Consider the following 21,749-nt stretch of genomic DNA (forward strand, 5'->3'; position numbering starts at 1 on the left):
AAATGGTCCTTCAGTACCTCAGATAGTTCTCCCTCAATACCTCAGAAAGTGCTCCCTCAGTACCTCAGATAGTTCTCCCTCAATACCTCTGAAAGTGCTCCCTCAATACCTCAGAAAGTGCTCCCTCAGTACCTCAGATAGTTCTCCCTCAATACCTCAGATAGTGCTCCCACAATACCTCTGAAAGTGCTCCCTACATACCCCAGATAGTTCTCCCTCAATAACTCAGATAGTGCTCCATCAATACTTCTGAAATTGCTCCCTCAATACCTCAGATATTTCTCCCTCAATACCTCAGATCGTGCTCCATCAATACCTCAGATAGTTCTGCCTCAATACCTCTGAAAGTGCTCCCTCAATACCTCAGATAGTTCTCCCTCAGTACTTCAGATAGTTTTCCCTCAGTACCTCAGAAAGTGCTCACTCAGTACCTCAGAAAGTGCTTCCTCAACACCTCAGAAAGTGCTCCCTCAGTACCTCAGATAGTGCTCCCTCAGTACCTCAGAAATTGCTCCACCAATACCTCAGAAGGTGCTTCCTCAATACCTCAGAATGTGCTTCCTCAATACCTCAGAAAGTGCTCCCTCAGTACCTCAGAAAGTGCTCCCTCAATACCACAGATAATGCTCCCTCAGTACCTCAGATAGTACTCCCTCAATAACTCTGAAAGTGCTTTCTCAATACCTCAGATAGTGCTCCCACAGTACTTCAGATAGCACTCCCTCAGTACCTCAGATAGTGCTTCCTCAGTACGTCAGAAAGTGCTCTCTCAATACCTCTGAAAGTGCTCCCTCAGTGCCTCAGATTGTTCTCCCTCAGTACCTCAGATAATTCTGCCTCAGTACCTCAAAAAGTGCTCGCTCAATACCTCAGATAGTTCTCCCACAATGTCTCAGATAGTGCCCCCTCAATACCTCAGATAGTGCTCCCTCAATACCTCAGATAGTACTCCCTCAATAACTCTGAAAGTGCTTTCTCAATACCTCAGATAGTGCTCCCACAGTACCTCAGATAGTACTCCCTCAGTACCTCAGATAGTGCTTCCTCAGTACGTCAGAAAGTGCTCCCTCAATACCTCTGAAAGTGCTCCCTCAGTGCTTCAGATTGTTCTCCCTCAGTACCTCAGATAATTCTCCCTCAGTACCTCAGAAAGTGCTCCCTCAATACCTCAGAATGTGCTCCATCAATACCTCAGATCGTTCTCCCTCAATACCTCAGAAAGTGCTTCATCAATACCTCAGAAAGTGCTCCCTCAATACCTCAGAAAGTGCTTCCACAATACCTCAGAATGTGCTCCATCAGTGCCTCAGATAGTGCTCCCTCAATGCCTCAGATAGTTCTCCCTCAGTACCTCAGAGTGTGTTTCCTCAATACCTCAGAAAGTACTTCCTCAGTACCTCAGATAGTGCTCCCTCAATACCTCAGAAATTGCTCCATCAATACCTCAGAAAGTGCTTCCTCAATACCTCAGAAAGTAATCCCTCAGTACCTCAGAAAGTGCTCCCTCAATACCTCAGATAATGCTCCCTCAGTACCTCAGATAATGCTCCCTCAATACCACAGATAGTGCTTTCTCAATACCTCAGATAGAGCTCCCACAGTACCTCAGATAGTACTCCCTCAGTACCTCAGATAGTGCTTCCTCAGTACGTCAGAAAGTGCTCCCTCAATACCTCAAAACGTGTTCCCTGAGTACCTCAGATAGTGCTCTCTCAATACATCAGAAAGTGCTCCCTCAGTACCTCAGAAAGTGTTCCCTTAATACCTCAGAAAGTGCTCCCTCAATACCTCAGATATTTCTCCCTCAATACCTCAGATAGTGCTCCATCAATACTTCTGAAATTGCTCCCTCAATACCTCAGATATTACTCCCTCAATACCTCAGATCGTGCTCCATCAATACCTCAGATAGTTCTGCCTCAGTACGTCAATTAGTCCTCCCTCAGTACCTCAGAAAGTGCTCCCTCAATACCTCATAAAGTGCTCCCTCAGCACCTCAGATAGTTCTCCCTCAATACCTCATAAAGTGCTCCCTCAGTAACTCAGATAGTTCTCCCTCAGTACCACTGATAATGCTTCCTCAATTCCTCATATCGATCTCCCTCAATACCGAAGAAAGTGCTCCCTCAGTACCTCGGAATTTGCTCCTCAATACCTCAGAAAGTGCTCCCTCAATACTCAGAAAGTGCTCCCTCAATACCTCAGAAAGTGCTTCCTCAGTACCTCAGATAGTTCTCCCTCAGTACCACTGATAATGCTTCCTCAATACCTCATATGGTTCTCCCTCAATACCTCAGAAAGTGCTTCCTCAATACCTCAGAAAGTGCACCCTCAGTACCTCAGATAGTGCTCCCTCAATACCTCAGAAAGTGCTTCCTCAATACCTCAGAAAGTGCTCCCTCAATACCTCATAAAGTGCTCCCTCAGTACATCAGATAGTGCTCCCTCAATACCTCAGAAAGTGCTTCCTCATAAAGTGCTTCCTCAATACCTCAGAAAGTGCTTCCTCAATACCTCATAAAGTGCTCCCTCAATACCTCAGAACGTGCACCCTCAGTACCTCAGATAGTGCTCCCTCAATACCTCAGAAAGTGCTTCCTCATAAAGTGCTTCCTCAATACCTCAGAAAGTGCTTCCTCAATACCTCAGAAAGTGCACCCTCAGTACCTCAGATAGTGCTCCCTCAATACCTCAGAAAGTGCTTCCTCAATACCTCAGAAAGTGCTTCCTCAATACCTCAGAAAGTGCACCCTCAGTACCTCAGATAGTGCTCCCTCAATACCTCAGAAAGTGCTTCCTCATAAAGTGCTTCCTCAATACCTCAGAAAGTGCTTCCTCAATACCTCAGAAAGTGCTCCCTCATTACCTCAGAAAGTGCTCCCTCAATACCTCAGAAAGTGCTTCCTCAATACCTCAGAAAGTGCTACCTCAATACCTCAGAAAGTGCTTCCTCAATACCTCAGAAAGTGCACCCTCAGTACCTCAGATAGTGCTCCCTCAATACCTCAGAAAGTGCTTCCTCAATACCTCAGAAAGTGCTTCCTCAATACCTCAGAAAGTGCACCCTCAGTACCTCAGATAGTGCTCCCTCAATACCTCAGAAAGTGCTTCCTCAATACCTCAGAAAGCGCTCCCTCAATACCTCAGATAATGCTCCCTCTATAACTCAGAAAGTGCTCGCTCAATACCTCAGAAAGTGCTACCTCAATACCTCAGAAAGTGCTTCCTCAATACCTCAGAAAGTGCACCCTCAGTACCTCAGATAGTGCTCCCTCAATACCTCAGAAAGTGCTTCCTCATAAAGTGCTTCCTCAATACCTCAGAAAGTGCTTCCTCAATACCTCAGAAAGTGCTCCCTCATTACCTCAGAAAGTGCTCCCTCAATACCTCAGAAAGTGCTTCCTCAATACCTCAGAGAGTGCTACCTCAATACCTCAGAAAGTGCTTCCTCAATACCTCAGAAAGTGTTTCCTCAATACCACATAAAGTGCTTCCTCAATACCTCAGAAAGTGCTTCCTCAATACCTCAGAAAGTGCTCCCTCATTAACTCAGAAAGTGCTCCCTCAATACCTCAGAAAGTGCTTCCTCAATACCTCAGAAAGTGCTACCTCAATACCTCAGAAAGTGCTTCCTCAATACCTCAGAAAGTGCACCCTCAGTACCTCAGATAGTGCTCCCTCAATACCTCAGAAAGTGCTTCCTCAATACCTCAGAAAGTGCTTCCTCAATACCTCAGAAAGTGCACCCTCAGTACCTCAGATAGTGCTCCCTCAATACCTCAGAAAGTGCTTCCTCAATACCTCATAAAGTGCTCCCTCAATACCTCAGAAAGCACTCCCTCAATACCTCAGATAATGCTCCCTCTATACCTCAGAAAGTGCTCGGTCAATACCTCAGATAGTGCTCCCTCAATACCTCAGAAAGTGCTCCCTCAGTACCTCAGAAAGTGCTTCCTCAACACCTCAGAAAGTGCTCCCTCAGTACCTCAGATAGTGCTCCCTCAATACCTCAGAAATTGCTCCATCAATACCTCAGAAAGTGCTTCCACAATACCTCTGAAAGTTCTTCCTCAATACCTCAGAAAGTGCACCCTCAGTACCTCAGATAGCGCTCCCTCATTACCTCAGAAAGTGTTTCCTCAATACCACATAAAGTGCTTCCTCAATACCTCAGAAAGTGCTTCCTCAATACCTCAGAAAGTGCTCCCTCATTACCTCAGAAAGTGCTCCCTCAATACCTCAGAAAGTGCTTCCTCAATACCTCAGAAATCACTCCCTCAATACCTCAGATAATGCTCCATCAATACCTCAGAAAGTGCTTCCTCAATACCTCAGAAAGTGCTACCTCAATACCTCAGAAATTGCTCCATCAATACCTCAGAAAGTGCTCGCTCAATACCTCAGATAGTTCTCCGACAATGCCTCAGATAGTGCTCCCTCAATACCTCAGATAGTGCTCCCTCAATACCTCAGAAAGTGCTCCCTCAGTACCTCAGAAAGTGCTTCCTCAATACCTCAGAAAGTGCTCCCTCAATACCTCAGATAATGCTCCCTCAATACCTCAGAAAGTGCTCGCTCAATACCTCAGATAGTTCTCCGACAATGCCTCAGATAGTGCTCCCACAATACCTCAGATAGTGCTCCCTCAATACCTCAGAAAGTGCTCCCTCAGTACCTCAGAAAGTGCTTCCTCAACACCTCAGAAAGTGCTCCCTCAGTACCTCAGATAGTGCTCCATCAATACCTCAGAAATTGCTCCATCAATACCTCAGAAAGTGCTCCCTCAATACCTCAGAAAGTGCTTCCTCAATATCTCAGAAAGTGCACCCTCAGTACCTCAGATAGTGCTCCCTCAATACCTCAGAAAGTGCTTCCTCAATACCTCAGAAAGTGCTTCCTCAATACCTCAGAAAGTGCACCCTCAGTACCTCAGATAGTGCTCCCTCAATACCTCAGAAAGTGCTTCCTCATAAAGTGCTTCCTCAATACCTCAGAAAGAGCTTCCTCAATACCTCAGAAAGTGCTCCCTCATTACCTCAGAAAGTGCTCCCTCAATACCTCAGAAAGTGCTTCCTCAATACCTCAGAAAGTGCTACCTCAATACCTCAGAAAGTGCTTCCTCAATACCTCAGAAAGTGCACACTCAGTACCTCAGATAGTGCTCCCTCAATACCTCAGAACGTGCTTCCTCAATACCTCAGAAAGTGCTTCCTCAATACCTCAGAAAGTGCACCCTCAGTACCTCAGATAGTGCTCCCTCAATACCTCAGAAAGCGCTCCCTCAATACCTCAGATAATGCTCCCTCTATACCTCAGAAAGTGCTCGCTCAATACCTCAGATAGTTCTCCCACAATGCCTCAGATAGTGCTCCCTCAATACCTCAGATAGTGCTCCCTCAATACCTCAGAAAGTGCTCCCTCAGTACCTCAGAAAGTGCTTCCTCAACACCTCAGAAAGTGCTCCCTCAGTACCTCAGATAGTGCTCCCTCAATACCTCAGAAATTGCTCCATCAATACCTCAGAAAGTGCTTCCACAATACCTCTGAAAGTGCTTCCTCAATACCTCAGAAAGTGCACCCTCAGTACCTCAGATAGTGCTCCCTCATTACCTCAGAAAGTGTTTCCTCAATACCACATAAAGTGCTTCCTCAATACCTCAGAAAGTGCTTCCTCAATACCTCAGAAAGTGCTCCCTCATTACCTCAGAAAGTGCTCCCTCAATACCTCAGAAAGTGCTTCCTCAATACCTCAGAAATCACTCCCTCAATACCTCAGATAATGCTCCATCAATACCTCAGAAAGTGCTTCCTCAATACCTCAGAAAGTGCTACCTCAATACCTCAGAAATTGCTCCATCAATACCTCAGATAGTAATCCCTCAGTACCTCAGAAAGTGCTCCCTCAATACCTCAGATAATGCTCCCTCAATACCTCAGAAAGTGCTCGCTCAATACCTCAGATAGTTCTCCGACAATGCCTCAGATAGTGCTCCCTCAATACCTCAGATAGTGCTCCCTCAATACCTCAGAAAGTGCTCCCTCAGTACCTCAGAAAGTGCTTCCTCAACACCTCAGAAAGTGCTCCCTCAGTACCTCAGATAGTGCTCCATCAATACCTCAGAAATTGCTCCATCAATACCTCAGAAAGTGCTTCCTCAATACCTCAGAAAGTGCTTCCTCAATACCTCAGAAAGTGCTACCTCAATACCTCAGATAATGCTCCCTCAATACCTCAGAAAGTGCTCGCTCAATACCTCTGATAGTGCTCCCACAATGCCTCAGATAGTGCTCCCTCAATAACTCTGAAAGTGCTTTCTCAATACCTCAGATAGTGTTCCCACAGTACCTCAGATAGTCCCTCAGTACCTCAGATAGTGCTTCCTCAATATCTCAGAAAGTGCTTCATCAATACCTCAGAAAGTGTTCCCTCAATACCTCAGAAAGTGCTCCCTCATTACCTCAGAAAGTGCTCCCTCAATACCTCAGAAAGTGCTTCATCAATACCTCAGAAAGTGCTACCTCAATACCTCAGAATGTGCTCCATTAGTGCATCAGATAATTCTCCCTCAGTACCTCAGAAAGTGATTACTTACTTACTTACAGATTACTTACTTACAGGCCCTTCGGCCCAACAAGTCCACACCGCCCCGCCGAAGCGCAACCCACCCATACCCCTACATTTACCCCTTCACCTAACACTACGGGCAATTTAGCATGGCCAATTCACCTGGCTGCACATCTTTGGACTGTGGGAGGAAACCGGAGCACCCGGAGGAAACCCACGCAGACACGAGGAGAAGGTGCAAACTCCACACAGTCAGTCGCCTGAGGCGGGAATTGAACACGGGTCTCTGGCGCTGTGAGGCAGCAGTGCTAACCACTGTGCCACCATGCCGCCCACGTACCTCAGAAATTGCTCCATCAATACCTCAGAAAGTGCTTCCTCAATACCTCAGAAAGTGCTCCATCAATACCTCAGATCGTTCTCCCTCAATACCTCAGAAAGTGCTTCATCAATACCTCAGATAGTGTTCCCTCAATACCTCAGAACGTGCTTCCTCAATACCTCAGAAAGTGCTTCCTCAATACCTCAGAAAGTGCTTGCTCAATACCTCAGAAAGTGCTTCCTCAATACCTCAGAACGTGCTTCCTCAATACCTCAGATAGTGCTCCCTCAATACCTCAGAAAGTGCTTCCTCAATACCTCAGAAAGTGCTTCCTCAATACCTCAGAAAGTGCTTCCTCAATACCTCAGAAAGTGCTCCCTCAGTACCTCAGATATTTCTCACTCAGTACCTCAGATCGTGCTCCATCAACACCTCAGATAGTTCTGCCTCAGTACGTCAATTAGTCCTCCCTCAGTACCTCAGAAAGTGCTCCCTCAATACCTCATAAAGTGCTTCCTCAGTACCTCAGATAGTTCTCCCTCAATACCTCGTAAAGTGCTCCCTCAGTACCTCAGATAGTTCTCCCTCAGTACCACTGATAATGCTTCCTCAATTCCTCATATCGATCTCCCTCAATACCGAAGAAAGAGCTCCCTCAGTACCTCAGAAAGTGCTCCTCAATACCTCAGAAAGTGCTCCCTCAATACTCAGAATGTGCTCCCTCAATACCTCAGAAAGCACTCCCTCAATACCTCAGATAATGCTCCCTCTATACCTCAGAAAGTGCTCGCTCAATACCTCAGATAGTTCTCCCACAATGCCTCAGATAGTGCTCCCTCAATACCTCAGATAGTGCTCCCTCAATATCTCAGAAAGTGCTCCCTCAGTACCTCAGATAGTGCTCCCTCAGTACATCAGATAGTGCTCCCTCAATACCTCAGAAAGTGCTTCCTCAATACCTCATAAAGTGCTCCCTCAATACCTCAGAAAGTGCTCCCTCAATACCTCAGAAAGTGCTTCCTCAATACCTCAGAAAGTGCACCCTCAGTACCTCAGATAGTGCTCCCTCAATACCTCAGAAAGTGCTTCCTCAATACCTCAGAAAATGCTTCCTCAATACCTCAGAAAGTGCACCCTCAGTACCTCAGATAGTGCTCCCTCAATACCTCAGAAAGTGCTTTCTCATAAAGTGCTTCCTCAATACCTCAGAAAGTGCTTCCTCAATACCTCAGAAAGTGCTCCCTCATTACCTCAGAAAGTGCTCCCTCAATACCTCAGAAAGTGCTTCCTCAATACCTCAGAAAGTGCTACCTCAATACCTCAGAAAGTGCTTCCTCAATACCTCAGAAAGTGCACCCTCAGTACCTCAGATAGTGCTCCCTCAATACCTCAGAAAGTGCTTCCTCAATACCTCAGAAAGTGCTTCCTCAATACCTCAGAACGTGCACCCTCAGTACCTCAGATAGAGCTCCCTCAATACCTCAGAAAGTGCTTCCTCAATACCTCAGAAAGCGCTCCCTCAATACCTCAGATAATGCTCCCTCTATACCTCAGAAAGGGCTCGCTCAATACCTCAGATAGTTCTCCCACAATGCCTCAGATAGTGCTCCCTCAATACCTCAGATAGTGCTCCCTCAATACCTCAGAAAGTGCTCCCTCAGTACCTCAGAAAGTGCTCCCTCAACACCTCAGAAAGTGCTCCCTCAGTACCTCAGATAGTGCTCCCTCAATACCTCAGAAATTGCTCCATCAATACCGAAGAAAGTGCTTCCTCAATACCTCAGAAAGTGCTTCCTCAATACCTCAGAAAGTGCACCCTCAGTACCTCAGATAGTGCTCCCTCATTACCTCAGAAAGTGTTTCCTCAATACCACATAAAGTGCTTCCTCAATACCTCAGAAAGTGCTTCCTCAATACCTCAGAAAGTGCTCCCTCATTACCTCAGAAAGTGCTCCCTCAATACATCAGAAATTGCTTCCTCAATACCTCAGGAAGTGCTACCTCAATACCTCAGAAAGTGCTTCCTCAATACCTCAGAAAGTGCACCCTCAGTACCTCAGATAGTGCTCCCTCAATACCTCAGAAAGTGCTTCCTCAACACCTCAGAAAGTGCTTCCTCAATACCTCAGAAAGTGCACCCTCAGTACCTCAGATAGTGCTCCCTCAATACCTCAGAAAGTGCTTCCTCAATACCTCATAAAGTGCTCCCTCAATACCTCAGAAAGCACTCCCTCAATACCTCAGATAATGCTCCCTCTATACCTCAGAAAGTGCTCGCTCAATACCTCAGATAGTTCTCCCTCAATATCTCAGAAAGTGCTCCCTCAGTACCTCAGATAGTGCTCCCTCAGTATCTCAGAAATTGCTCCATCAATCCCTCAGAAAGTGCTTCCTCAATGCCTCAGAAAGTGCTACCTCAATACCTCAGAAATTGCTCCATCAATACCTCAGAAAGTAATCCCTCTGTACCTCAGAATGTGCTCCCTCAATACCTCAGATAGTTCTCCCACAATGCCTCAGATAGTGCTCCCTCAATACCTCAGACAGTGCTCCCTCAATACCTCAGAAAGTGCTCCCTCAGTACCTCAGAAAGTGCTTCCTCAACACCTCAGAAAGTGCTCCCTCAGTACCTCAGATAGTGCTTCCTCAATACCTCAGAAATTGCTCCATCAATACCTCAGAAAGTGCTTCCACAATACCTCAGAAAGTGCTTCCTCAATACCTCAGAAAGTGCTACCTCAATACCTCAGATAATGCTCCCTCAATACCTCAGAAAGTGCTCGCTCAATACCTCAGATAGTGCTCCCACAATGCCTCAGATAGTGCTCCCTCAATAACTCAGAAAGTGCTTTCTCAATACCTCAGATAGTGTTCCCACAGTACCTCAGATAGTCCCTCAGTACCTCAGATAGTGCTTCCTCAATACCTCAGAAAGTGCTTCATCAATACCTCAGAAAGTGTTCCCTCAATACCTCAGAATGTGCTCCATTAGTGCATCAGATAATTCTCCCTCAGTACCTCAGAAAGTGATTACTTACTTACAGATTACTTACTTACAGTGTGGAAACAGGCCCTTCGGCCCAACAAGTCCACACCGCCCCGCCGAAGCGCAACCCACCCATACCCCTACATTTACCCCTTCACCTAACACTACGGGCAATTTAGCATGGCCAATTCACCTGGCTGCACATCTTTGGACTTTGGGAGGAAACCGGAGCACCCGGAGGAAACCCACGCAGACATGAGGAGAACGTGCAAACTCCACACAGTCAGTCGCCTGAGGCGGGAATTGAACCCGGGTCTCTGGCGCTGTGAGGCAGCAGTGCTAACCACTGTGCCACCATGCCGCCCACGTACCTCAGAAATTGCTCCATCAATACCTCAGAAAGTGCTTCCTCAATACCTCAGAAAGTGCTCCATCAATACCTCAGATCGTTCTACATCAATACCTCAGAAAGTGCTTCATCAATACCTCAGATAGTGTTCCCTCAATACCTCAGAACGTGCTTCCTCAATACCTCAGAAAGTGCTTCCTCAATACCTCAGAAAGTGCTTCCTCAATACCTCAGAAAGTGCTCCCTCATTACCTCAGAAAGTGCTCCCTCAATACCTCAGAAAGTGCTTCCTCAATACCTCAGAAAGTGCTACCTCAATACCTCAGAAAGTGCTTCCTCAATACCTCAGAAAGTGCACCCTCAGTACCTCAGATAGTGCTCCCTCAATACCTCAGAAAGTGCTTCCTCAATACCTCAGATAGTGCTCCCTCAATACCTCAGAAAGTGCTTTCTCATAAAGTGCTTCCTCAATACCTCAGAAAGTGCTTCCTCAATACCTCAGAAAGTGCTCCCTCATTACCTCAGAAAGTGCTCCCTCAATACCTCAGAAAGTGCTTCCTCAATACCTCAGAAAGTGCTACCTCAATACCTCAGAAAGTGCTTCCTCAATACCTCAGAAAGTGCACCCTCAGTACCTCAGATAGTGCTCCCTCAATACCTCAGAAAGTGCTTCCTCAATACCTCAGAAAGTGCTTCCTCAATACCTCAGAACGTGCACCCTCAGTACCTCAGATAGAGCTCCCTCAATACCTCAGAAAGTGCTTCCTCAATACCTCAGAAAGCGCTCCCTCAATACCTCAGATAATGCTCCCTCTATACCTCAGAAAGGGCTCGCTCAATACCTCAGATAGTTCTCCCACAATGCCTCAGATAGTGCTCCCTCAATACCTCAGATAGTGCTCCCTCAATACCTCAGAAAGTGCTCCCTCAGTACCTCAGAAAGTGCTTCCTCAACACCTCAGAAAGTGCTCCCTCAGTACCTCAGATAGTGCTCCCTCAATACCTCAGAAATTGCTCCATCAATACCGAAGAAAGTGCTTCCTCAATACCTCAGAAAGTGCTTCCTCAATACCTCAGAAAGTGCACCCTCAGTACCTCAGATAGTGCTCCCTCATTACCTCAGAAAGTGTTTCCTCAATACCACATAAAGTGCTTCCTCAATACCTCAGAAAGTGCTTCCTCAATACCTCAGAAAGTGCTCCCTCATTACCTCAGAAAGTGCTCCCTCAATACCTCAGAAAGTGCTTCCTCAATACCTCAGGAAGTGCTACCTCAATACCTCAGAAAGTGCTTCCTCAATACCTCAGAAAGTGCACCCTCAGTACCTCAGATAGTGCTCCCTCAATACCTCAGAAAGTGCTTCCTCAATACCTCATAAAGTGCTTCCTCAATACCTCAGAAAGTGCACCCTCAGTACCTCAGATAGTGCTCCCTCAATACCTCAGAAAGTGCTTCCTCAATACCTCATAAAGTGCTCCCTCAATACCTCAGAAAGCACTCCCTCAATACCTCAGATAGTTCTCCCTCAATACCTCAGAAAGTGCTTCCTCAATACCTCAGAAAGTGATACCTCAATACCTCAGAAAGTGCTTCCTCAATACCTCGGAAAGTGCACCCTCAGTACCTCAGATAGTGCTCCCTCAATACCTCAGAAAGTGCTTCCTCAATACCTCAGAAAGTGCTTCCTCAATACCTCAGAAAGTGCACCCTCAGTACCTCAGATAGTGCTCCCTCAATACCTCAGAAAGTGCTTCCTCAATACGTCATAAAGTGCTCCCTCAATACCTCAGAAAGCACTCCCTCAATACCTCAGATAATGCTCCCTCTATACCTCAGAAAGTGCTCGCTCAATACCTCAGATAGTTCTCCCACAATGCCTCAGATAGTGCTCCCTCAATACCTCAGATAGTGCTCCCTCAATATCTCAGAAAGTGCTCCCTCAGTACCTCAGATAGTGCTCCCTCAGTATCTCAGAAATTGCTCCATCAATACCTCAGAAAGTGCTTCCTCAATACCTCAGAAAGTGCTACCTCAATACCTCAGAATTTGCTCCATCAATACCTCAGAAAGTAATCCCTCAGTACCTCAGAAAGTGCTCCCTCAATACCTCAGATAATGCTCCCTCAATACCTCAGAAAGTGCTCGCTCAATACCTCAGATAGTTCTCCCACAATGCCTCAGATAGTGCTCCCTCAATACCTCAGATAGTGCTCCCTCAATACCTCAGAAAGTGCTCCCTCAGTACCTCAGAAAGTGCTTCCTCAACACCTCAGAAAGTGCTCCCTCAGTACCTCAGATAGTGCTTCCTCAATACCTCAGAAATTGCTCCATCAATACCTCAGAAAGTGCTTCCTCAATACCTCAGAAAGTGCTTCCTCAATACCTCAGAAAGTGCTACCTCAATACCTCAGATAATGCTCCCTCAATACCTCAGAAAGAGCTCGCTCAATACCTCAGATAGTTCTCCCACAATGCCTCAGATAGTGCTCCCTCAATAACTCAGAAAGTGCTTTCTCAATACCTCAGATAGTGTTCCCACAGTACCTCAGATAGTCCCTCAGTACCTCAGATAGTGCTTCCTCAATACCTCAGAAAGTGCTTCATCAATACCTCAGAAAGTGTTCCCTCAATACCTCAGAATGTGCTCCATTAGTGCATCAGATAATTCTCCCTCAGTACCTCAGAAAGTGATTACTTACTTACTTACAGATTACTTACTTACAGTGTGGAAACAGGCCCTTCGGCCCAACAAGTCCACACCGCCCCGCCGAAGCGCAACCCACCCATACCCCTACATTTACCCCTTCACCTAACACTACGGGCAATTTAGCATGGCCAATTCACCTGGCTGCACATCTTTGGACTGTGGGAGGAAACCGGAGCACCCGGAGGAAACCCACGCAGACATGAGGAGAACGTGCAAACTCCACACAGTCAGTCGCCTGAGGCGGGAATTGAACCCGGGTCTCTGGCGCTGTGAGGCAGCAGTGCTAACCACTGTGCCACCATGCCGCCCACGTACCTCAGAAATTGCTCCATCAATACCTCAGAAAGTGCTTCCTCAATACCTCAGAAAGTGCTCCATCAATACCTCAGATCGTTCTACATCAATACCTCAGAAAGTGCTTCATCAATACCTCAGATAGTGTTCCCTCAATACCTCAGAACGTGCTTCCTCAATACCTCAGAAAGTGCTTCCTCAATACCTCAGAAAGTGCTTCCTCAATACCTCAGAACGTGCTTCCTCAATACCTCAGAAAGTGCTTCCTCAATACCTCAGAAAGTGCTTCCTCAATACCTCAGAAAGTGCTTCCTCAATACCTCAGAAAGTGCTTCCTCAATACCTCAGAACGTGCTTCCTCAATACCTCAGAAAGTGCTTCCTCAATACCTCAGAAAGTGCTTCCTCAATACCTCAGAAAGTGCTTCCTCAATACCTCAGAAAGTGCTCCCTCAGTACCTCAGATATTTCTCCCTCAGTACCTCAGGTAGTGCTCCCTCAATACTTCAGATAGTGCTTCCTCAGTACCTCAGAAAGTGCTCCCTCAATACCTCAGATATTTCTCCCTCAATACCTCTAAATGTGCTCCCTCAATACCTCGGAAAGTGCTCCCTCAATACCTCAGATAGTGCTTCCTCAATACCTCATAAAGTGCTCCCTCAATACCTCAGAAAGTGCACCCTCAGTTCCTCAGATAGTGCTCCCTCAATACCTCAGAAAGTGCTCCCTCAATACCTCATAAAGTGCTTCCTCAATACATCAGATTGTGTTCCCTCACTACCTTCTAAAGTGCTTCCTCATTACCTCAGATAGTGCTCCCTCAATACCTCAGAAAGTGCTCCATCAATACCTCAGATAGTTCTCCCTCAGTACCTCAGAGTGTGCTTCCTCAATACCTCAGAAAGTGCTTCCTCAATACCTCAGAAAGTACTTCCTCAATACCTCAGAAAGTGCTCCCTCAATACCTCAGATAATGCTCCCTCAATACCTCAGAAAGTGCTCGCTCAATACCTCAGATAGTTCTCCCACAATGCCTCAGATAGTGCTCCCTCAATACCTCAGATAGTGCTCCCTCAATACCTCTGAAAGTGCTTTCTCAATACCTCAGATAGTACTTCCTCAGTACGTCAGAAAGTGCTCCCTCAATACCTCAGAGAGTGCTTCCTCAATACCTCAGAAAGTGCTTCATCAATACCTCAGAAAGTGTTCCCTCAATACCTCAGAATGTGCTCCATTAGTGCATCAGATAGTGCTCCCTCAATGCCTCAGATAGTGCTCCCTCAATACCTCAGAAAGTGCTCACTCAGTACCTCAGAAAGTTCTCCCTCAGTACCTCAGAAAGTGCTCCCTCAATACTTCAGAAAAATGGTCCCTCAGTACCTCAGATAGTTCTCCCTCAATACCTCTGAAAGTGCTCCCTCAATACCTCAGATAGTGCTCTATCAATACCTCTGATAGTGCTCCCTCAATACCTCTGAAAGTGCTCCCTAAATACCCCAGATAGTTCTCCCTCAATAAATCAGATAGTGCTCCATCAATACTTCTGAAATTGCTCCCTCAATACCTCAGATATTTCTCCCTCAATACCTCAGATCGTGCTCCATCAATACCTCAGATCGTTCTGCCTCAATACCCCTGAAAGTGCTCCCTCAGTACCTCAGATAGTTCTCCCTCAGTACCTCAGATAGTTCTCCCTCAGTACCTCAGAAAGTGCTCACTCAGTACCTCAGATAGTGCTCCCTCAATACCTCAGAACGTGCTCCCTCAGTACCTCAGATAGTTCTCCCTCAATACCTCATAAAGTGCTCCCTCAGTACCTCAGATAGTTCTCCCTCAGTACCACTGATAATGCTTCCTCAATTCCTCATATCATTCCCCCTCAATACTTGAAGAAAGTGCTCCCTCAGTACCTCAGAAAGTGCTCGCTCAATACCTCAGAAATTGCTCCCTCAATACTCAGAAAGTGCTCCCTCAATACCTCAGAAAGTGCTTCCTCAATACCTCAGAAAGTGCTTCCTCAATACCTCAGAAAGTGCTTCCTCAATACCTCAGAAAGTGCTTCCTCAATACCTCAGAACGTGCTTCCTCAATACCTCAGAAAGTGCTTCCTCAATACCTCAGAAAGTGCTTCCTCAATACCTCAGAAAGTGCTTCCTCAATACCTCAGAAAGTGCTCCCTCAGTACCTCAGATAGTGCTCCCTCAATACCTCAGAAATTGCTCCATCAATACCGAAGAAAGTGCTTCCTCAATACCTCAGAAAGTGCTTCCTCAATACCTCAGAAAGTGCACCCTCAGTACCTAAGATAGTGCTCCCTCATTACCTCAGAAAATGTTTCCTCAATACCACATAAAGTGCTTCCTCAATACCTCAGAAAGTGCTTCCTCAATACCTCAGAAAGTGCTCCCTCATTACCTCAGAAAGTGCTCCCTCAATACCTCAGAAAGTGCTTCCTCAATACCTCAGAAAGTGATACCTCAATACCTCAGAAAGTGCTTCCTCAATACCTCGGAAAGTGCACCCTCAGTACCTCAGATAGTGCTCCCTCAATACCTCAGAAAGTGCTTCCTCAATACCTCAGAAAGTGCTTCCTCAATACCTCAGAAAGTGCACCCTCAGTACCTCAGATAGTGCTCCCTCAATACCTCAGAAAGTGCTTCCTCAATACGTCATAAAGTGCTCCCTCAATACCTCAGAAAGCACTCCCTCAATACCTCAGATAATGCTCCCTCTATACCTCAGAAAGTGCTCGCTCAATACCTCAGATAGTTCTCCCACAATGCCTCAGATAGTGCTCCCTCAATACCTCAGATAGTGCTCCCTCAATATCTCAGAAAGTGCTCCCTCAGTACCTCAGATAGTGCTCCCTCAGTATCTCAGAAATTGCTCCATCAATACCTCAGAAAGTGCTTCCTCAATACCTCAGAAAGTGCTACCTCAATACCTCAGAATTTGCTCCATCAATACCTCAGAAAGTAATCCCTCAGTACCTCAGAAAGTGCTCCCTCAATACCTCAGATAATGCTCCCTCAATACCTCAGAAAGTGCTCGCTCAATACCTCAGATAGTTCTCCCACAATGCCTCAGATAGTGCTCCCTCAATACCTCAGATAGTGCTCCCTCAATACCTCAGAAAGTGCTCCCTCAGTACCTCAGAAAGTGCTTCCTCAACACCTCAGAAAGTGCTCCCTCAGTACCTCAGATAGTGCTCCATCAATACCTCAGAAATTGCTCCATCAATACCTCAGAAAGTGCTTCCTCAATACCTCAGAAAGTGCTTCCTCAATACCTCAGAAAGTGCTACCTCAATACCTCAGATAATGCTCCCTCAATACCTCAGAAAGAGCTCGCTCAATACCTCAGATAGTTCTCCCACAATGCCTCAGATAGTGCTCCCTCAATAACTCAGAAAGTGCTTTCTCAATACCTCAGATAGTGTTCCCACAGTACCTCAGATAGTCCCTCAGTACCTCAGATAGTGCTTCCTCAATACCTCAGAAAGTGCTTCATCAATACCTCAGAAAGTGTTCCCTCAATACCTCAGAATGTGCTCCATTAGTGCATCAGATAATTCTCCCTCAGTACCTCAGAAAGTGATTACTTACTTACTTACAGATTACTTACTTACAGTGTGGAAACAGGCCCTTCGGCCCAACAAGTCCACACCGCCCCGCCGAAGCGCAACCCACCCATACCCCTACATTTACCCCTTCACCTAACACTACGGGCAATTTAGCATGGCCAATTCACCTGGCTGCACATCTTTGGACTGTGGGAGGAAACCGGAGCACCCGGAGGAAACCCACGCAGACATGAGGAGAACGTGCAAACTCCACACAGTCAGTCGCCTGAGGCGGGAATTGAACCCGGGTCTCTGGCGCTGTGAGGCAGCAGTGCTAACCACTGTGCCACCATGCCGCCCACGTACCTCAGAAATTGCTCCATCAATACCTCAGAAAGTGCTTCCTCAATACCTCAGAAAGTGCTCCATCAATACCTCAGATCGTTCTACATCAATACCTCAGAAAGTGCTTCATCAATACCTCAGATAGTGTTCCCTCAATACCTCAGAACGTGCTTCCTCAATACCTCAGAAAGTGCTTCCTCAATACCTCAGAAAGTGCTTCCTCAATACCTCAGAACGTGCTTCCTCAATACCTCAGAAAGTGCTCGCTCAATACCTCAGATAGTTCTCCCACAATGCCTCAGATAGTGCTCCCTCAATACCTCAGATAGTGCTCCCTCAATATCTCAGAAAGTGCTCCCTCAGTACCTCAGATAGTGCTCCCTCAGTATCTCAGAAATTGCTCCATCAATACCTCAGAAAGTGCTTCCTCAATACCTCAGAAAGTGCTACCTCAATACCTCAGAATTTGCTCCATCAATACCTCAGAAAGTAATCCCTCAGTACCTCAGAAAGTGCTCCCTCAATACCTCAGATAATGCTCCCTCAATACCTCAGAAAGTGCTCCCTCAATACCTCAGATAGTTCTCCCACAATGCCTCAGATAGTGCTCCCTCAATACCTCAGATAGTGCTCCCTCAATACCTCAGAAAGTGCTCCCTCAGTACCTCAGAAAGTGCTTCCTCAACACCTCAGAAAGTGCTCCCTCAGTACCTCAGATAGTGCTTCCTCAATACCTCAGAAATTGCTCCATCAATACCTCAGAAAGTGCTTCCACAATACCTCAGAAAGTGCTTCCTCAATACCTCAGAAAGTGCTACCTCAATACCTCAGATAATGCTCCCTCAATACCTCAGAAAGTGCTCGCTCAATACCTCAGATAGTGCTCCCACAATGCCTCAGATAGTGCTCCCTCAATAACTCAGAAAGTGCTTTCTCAATACCTCAGATAGTGTTCCCACAGTACCTCAGATAGTCCCTCAGTACCTCAGATAGTGCTTCCTCAATACCTCAGAAAGTGCTTCATCAATACCTCAGAAAGTGTTCCCTCAATACCTCAGAATGTGCTCCATTAGTGCATCAGATAATTCTCCCTCAGTACCTCAGAAAGTGATTACTTACTTACAGATTACTTACTTACAGTGTGGAAACAGGCCCTTCGGCCCAACAAGTCCACACCGCCCCGCCGAAGCGCAACCCACCCATACCCCTACATTTACCCCTTCACCTAACACTACGGGCAATTTAGCATGGCCAATTCACCTGGCTGCACATCTTTGGACTTTGGGAGGAAACCGGAGCACCCGGAGGAAACCCACGCAGACATGAGGAGAACGTGCAAACTCCACACAGTCAGTCGCCTGAGGCGGGAATTGAACCCGGGTCTCTGGCGCTGTGAGGCAGCAGTGCTAACCACTGTGCCACCATGCCGCCCACGTACCTCAGAAATTGCTCCATCAATACCTCAGAAAGTGCTTCCTCAATACCTCAGAAAGTGCTCCATCAATACCTCAGATCGTTCTACATCAATACCTCAGAAAGTGCTTCATCAATACCTCAGATAGTGTTCCCTCAATACCTCAGAACGTGCTTCCTCAATACCTCAGAAAGTGCTTCCTCAATACCTCAGAAAGTGCTTCCTCAATACCTCAGAAAGTGCTCCCTCATTACCTCAGAAAGTGCTCCCTCAATACCTCAGAAAGTGCTTCCTCAATACCTCAGAAAGTGCTACCTCAATACCTCAGAAAGTGCTTCCTCAATACCTCAGAAAGTGCACCCTCAGTACCTCAGATAGTGCTCCCTCAATACCTCAGAAAGTGCTTCCTCAATACCTCAGATAGTGCTCCCTCAATACCTCAGAAAGTGCTTTCTCATAAAGTGCTTCCTCAATACCTCAGAAAGTGCTTCCTCAATACCTCAGAAAGTGCTCCCTCATTACCTCAGAAAGTGCTCCCTCAATACCTCAGAAAGTGCTTCCTCAATACCTCAGAAAGTGCTACCTCAATACCTCAGAAAGTGCTTCCTCAATACCTCAGAAAGTGCACCCTCAGTACCTCAGATAGTGCTCCCTCAATACCTCAGAAAGTGCTTCCTCAATACCTCAGAAAGTGCTTCCTCAATACCTCAGAACGTGCACCCTCAGTACCTCAGATAGAGCTCCCTCAATACCTCAGAAAGTGCTTCCTCAATACCTCAGAAAGCGCTCCCTCAATACCTCAGATAATGCTCCCTCTATACCTCAGAAAGGGCTCGCTCAATACCTCAGATAGTTCTCCCACAATGCCTCAGATAGTGCTCCCTCAATACCTCAGATAGTGCTCCCTCAATACCTCAGAAAGTGCTCCCTCAGTACCTCAGAAAGTGCTTCCTCAACACCTCAGAAAGTGCTCCCTCAGTACCTCAGATAGTGCTCCCTCAATACCTCAGAAATTGCTCCATCAATACCGAAGAAAGTGCTTCCTCAATACCTCAGAAAGTGCTTCCTCAATACCTCAGAAAGTGCACCCTCAGTACCTCAGATAGTGCTCCCTCATTACCTCAGAAAGTGTTTCCTCAATACCACATAAAGTGCTTCCTCAATACCTCAGAAAGTGCTTCCTCAATACCTCAGAAAGTGCTCCCTCATTACCTCAGAAAGTGCTCCCTCAATACCTCAGAAAGTGCTTCCTCAATACCTCAGGAAGTGCTACCTCAATACCTCAGAAAGTGCTTCCTCAATACCTCAGAAAGTGCACCCTCAGTACCTCAGATAGTGCTCCCTCAATACCTCAGAAAGTGCTTCCTCAATACCTCAGAAAGTGCTTCCTCAATACCTCAGAAAGTGCACCCTCAGTACCTCAGATAGTGCTCCCTCAATACCTCAGAAAGTGCTTCCTCAATACCTCATAAAGTGCTCCCTCAATACCTCAGAAAGCACTCCCTCAATACCTCAGATAGTTCTCCCTCAATACCTCAGAAAGTGCTTCCTCAATACCTCAGAAAGTGATACCTCAATACCTCAGAAAGTGCTTCCTCAATACCTCGGAAAGTGCACCCTCAGTACCTCAGATAGTGCTCCCTCAATACCTCAGAAAGTGCTTCCTCAATACCTCAGAAAGTGCTTCCTCAATACCTCAGAAAGTGCACCCTCAGTACCTCAGATAGTGCTCCCTCAATACCTCAGAAAGTGCTTCCTCAATACGTCATAAAGTGCTCCCTCAATACCTCAGAAAGCACTCCCTCAATACCTCAGATAATGCTCCCTCTATACCTCAGAAAGTGCTCGCTCAATACCTCAGATAGTTCTCCCACAATGCCTCAGATAGTGCTCCCTCAATACCTCAGATAGTGCTCCCTCAATATCTCAGAAAGTGCTCCCTCAGTACCTCAGATAGTGCTCCCTCAGTATCTCAGAAATTGCTCCATCAATACCTCAGAAAGTGCTTCCTCAATACCTCAGAAAGTGCTACCTCAATACCTCAGAATTTGCTCCATAAATACCTCAGAAAGTAATCCCTCAGTACCTCAGAAAGTGCTCCCTCAATACCTCAGATAATGCTCCCTCAATACCTCAGAAAGTGCTCGCTCAATACCTCAGATAGTTCTCCCACAATGCCTCAGATAGTGCTCCCTCAATACCTCAGATAGTGCTCCCTCAATACCTCAGAAAGTGCTCCCTCAGTACCTCAGAAAGTGCTTCCTCAACACCTCAGAAAGTGCTCCCTCAGTACCTCAGATAGTGCTCCATCAATACCTCAGAAATTGCTCCATCAATACCTCAGAAAGTGCTTCCTCAATACCTCAGAAAGTGCTTCCTCAATACCTCAGAAAGTGCTACCTCAATACCTCAGATAATGCTCCCTCAATACCTCAGAAAGAGCTCGCTCAATACCTCAGATAGTTCTCCCACAATGCCTCAGATAGTGCTCCCTCAATAACTCAGAAAGTGCTTTCTCAATACCTCAGATAGTGTTCCCACAGTACCTCAGATAGTCCCTCAGTACCTCAGATAGTGCTTCCTCAATACCTCAGAAAGTGCTTCATCAATACCTCAGAAAGTGTTCCCTCAATACCTCAGAATGTGCTCCATTAGTGCATCAGATAATTCTCCCTCAGTACCTCAGAAAGTGATTACTTACTTACTTACAGATTACTTACTTACAGTGTGGAAACAGGCCCTTCGGCCCAACAAGTCCACACCGCCCCGCCGAAGCGCAACCCACCCATACCCCTACATTTACCCCTTCACCTAACACTACGGGCAATTTAGCATGGCCAATTCACCTGGCTGCACATCTTTGGACTGTGGGAGGAAACCGGAGCACCCGGAGGAAACCCACGCAGACATGAGGAGAACGTGCAAACTCCACACAGTCAGTCGCCTGAGGCGGGAATTGAACCCGGGTCTCTGGCGCTGTGAGGCAGCAGTGCTAACCACTGTGCCACCATGCCGCCCACGTACCTCAGAAATTGCTCCATCAATACCTCAGAAAGTGCTTCCTCAATACCTCAGAAAGTGCTCCATCAATACCTCAGATCGTTCTACATCAATACCTCAGAAAGTGCTTCATCAATACCTCAGATAGTGTTCCCTCAATACCTCAGAACGTGCTTCCTCAATACCTCAGAAAGTGCTTCCTCAAT

This window comes from Chiloscyllium plagiosum, unplaced genomic scaffold, assembly GCF_037043375.1.
Source record: "Chiloscyllium plagiosum isolate Xiang-an unplaced genomic scaffold, Cpla_swu_hap1 HiC_scaffold_50, whole genome shotgun sequence".
Taxonomy (NCBI): domain Eukaryota; kingdom Metazoa; phylum Chordata; class Chondrichthyes; order Orectolobiformes; family Hemiscylliidae; genus Chiloscyllium; species Chiloscyllium plagiosum.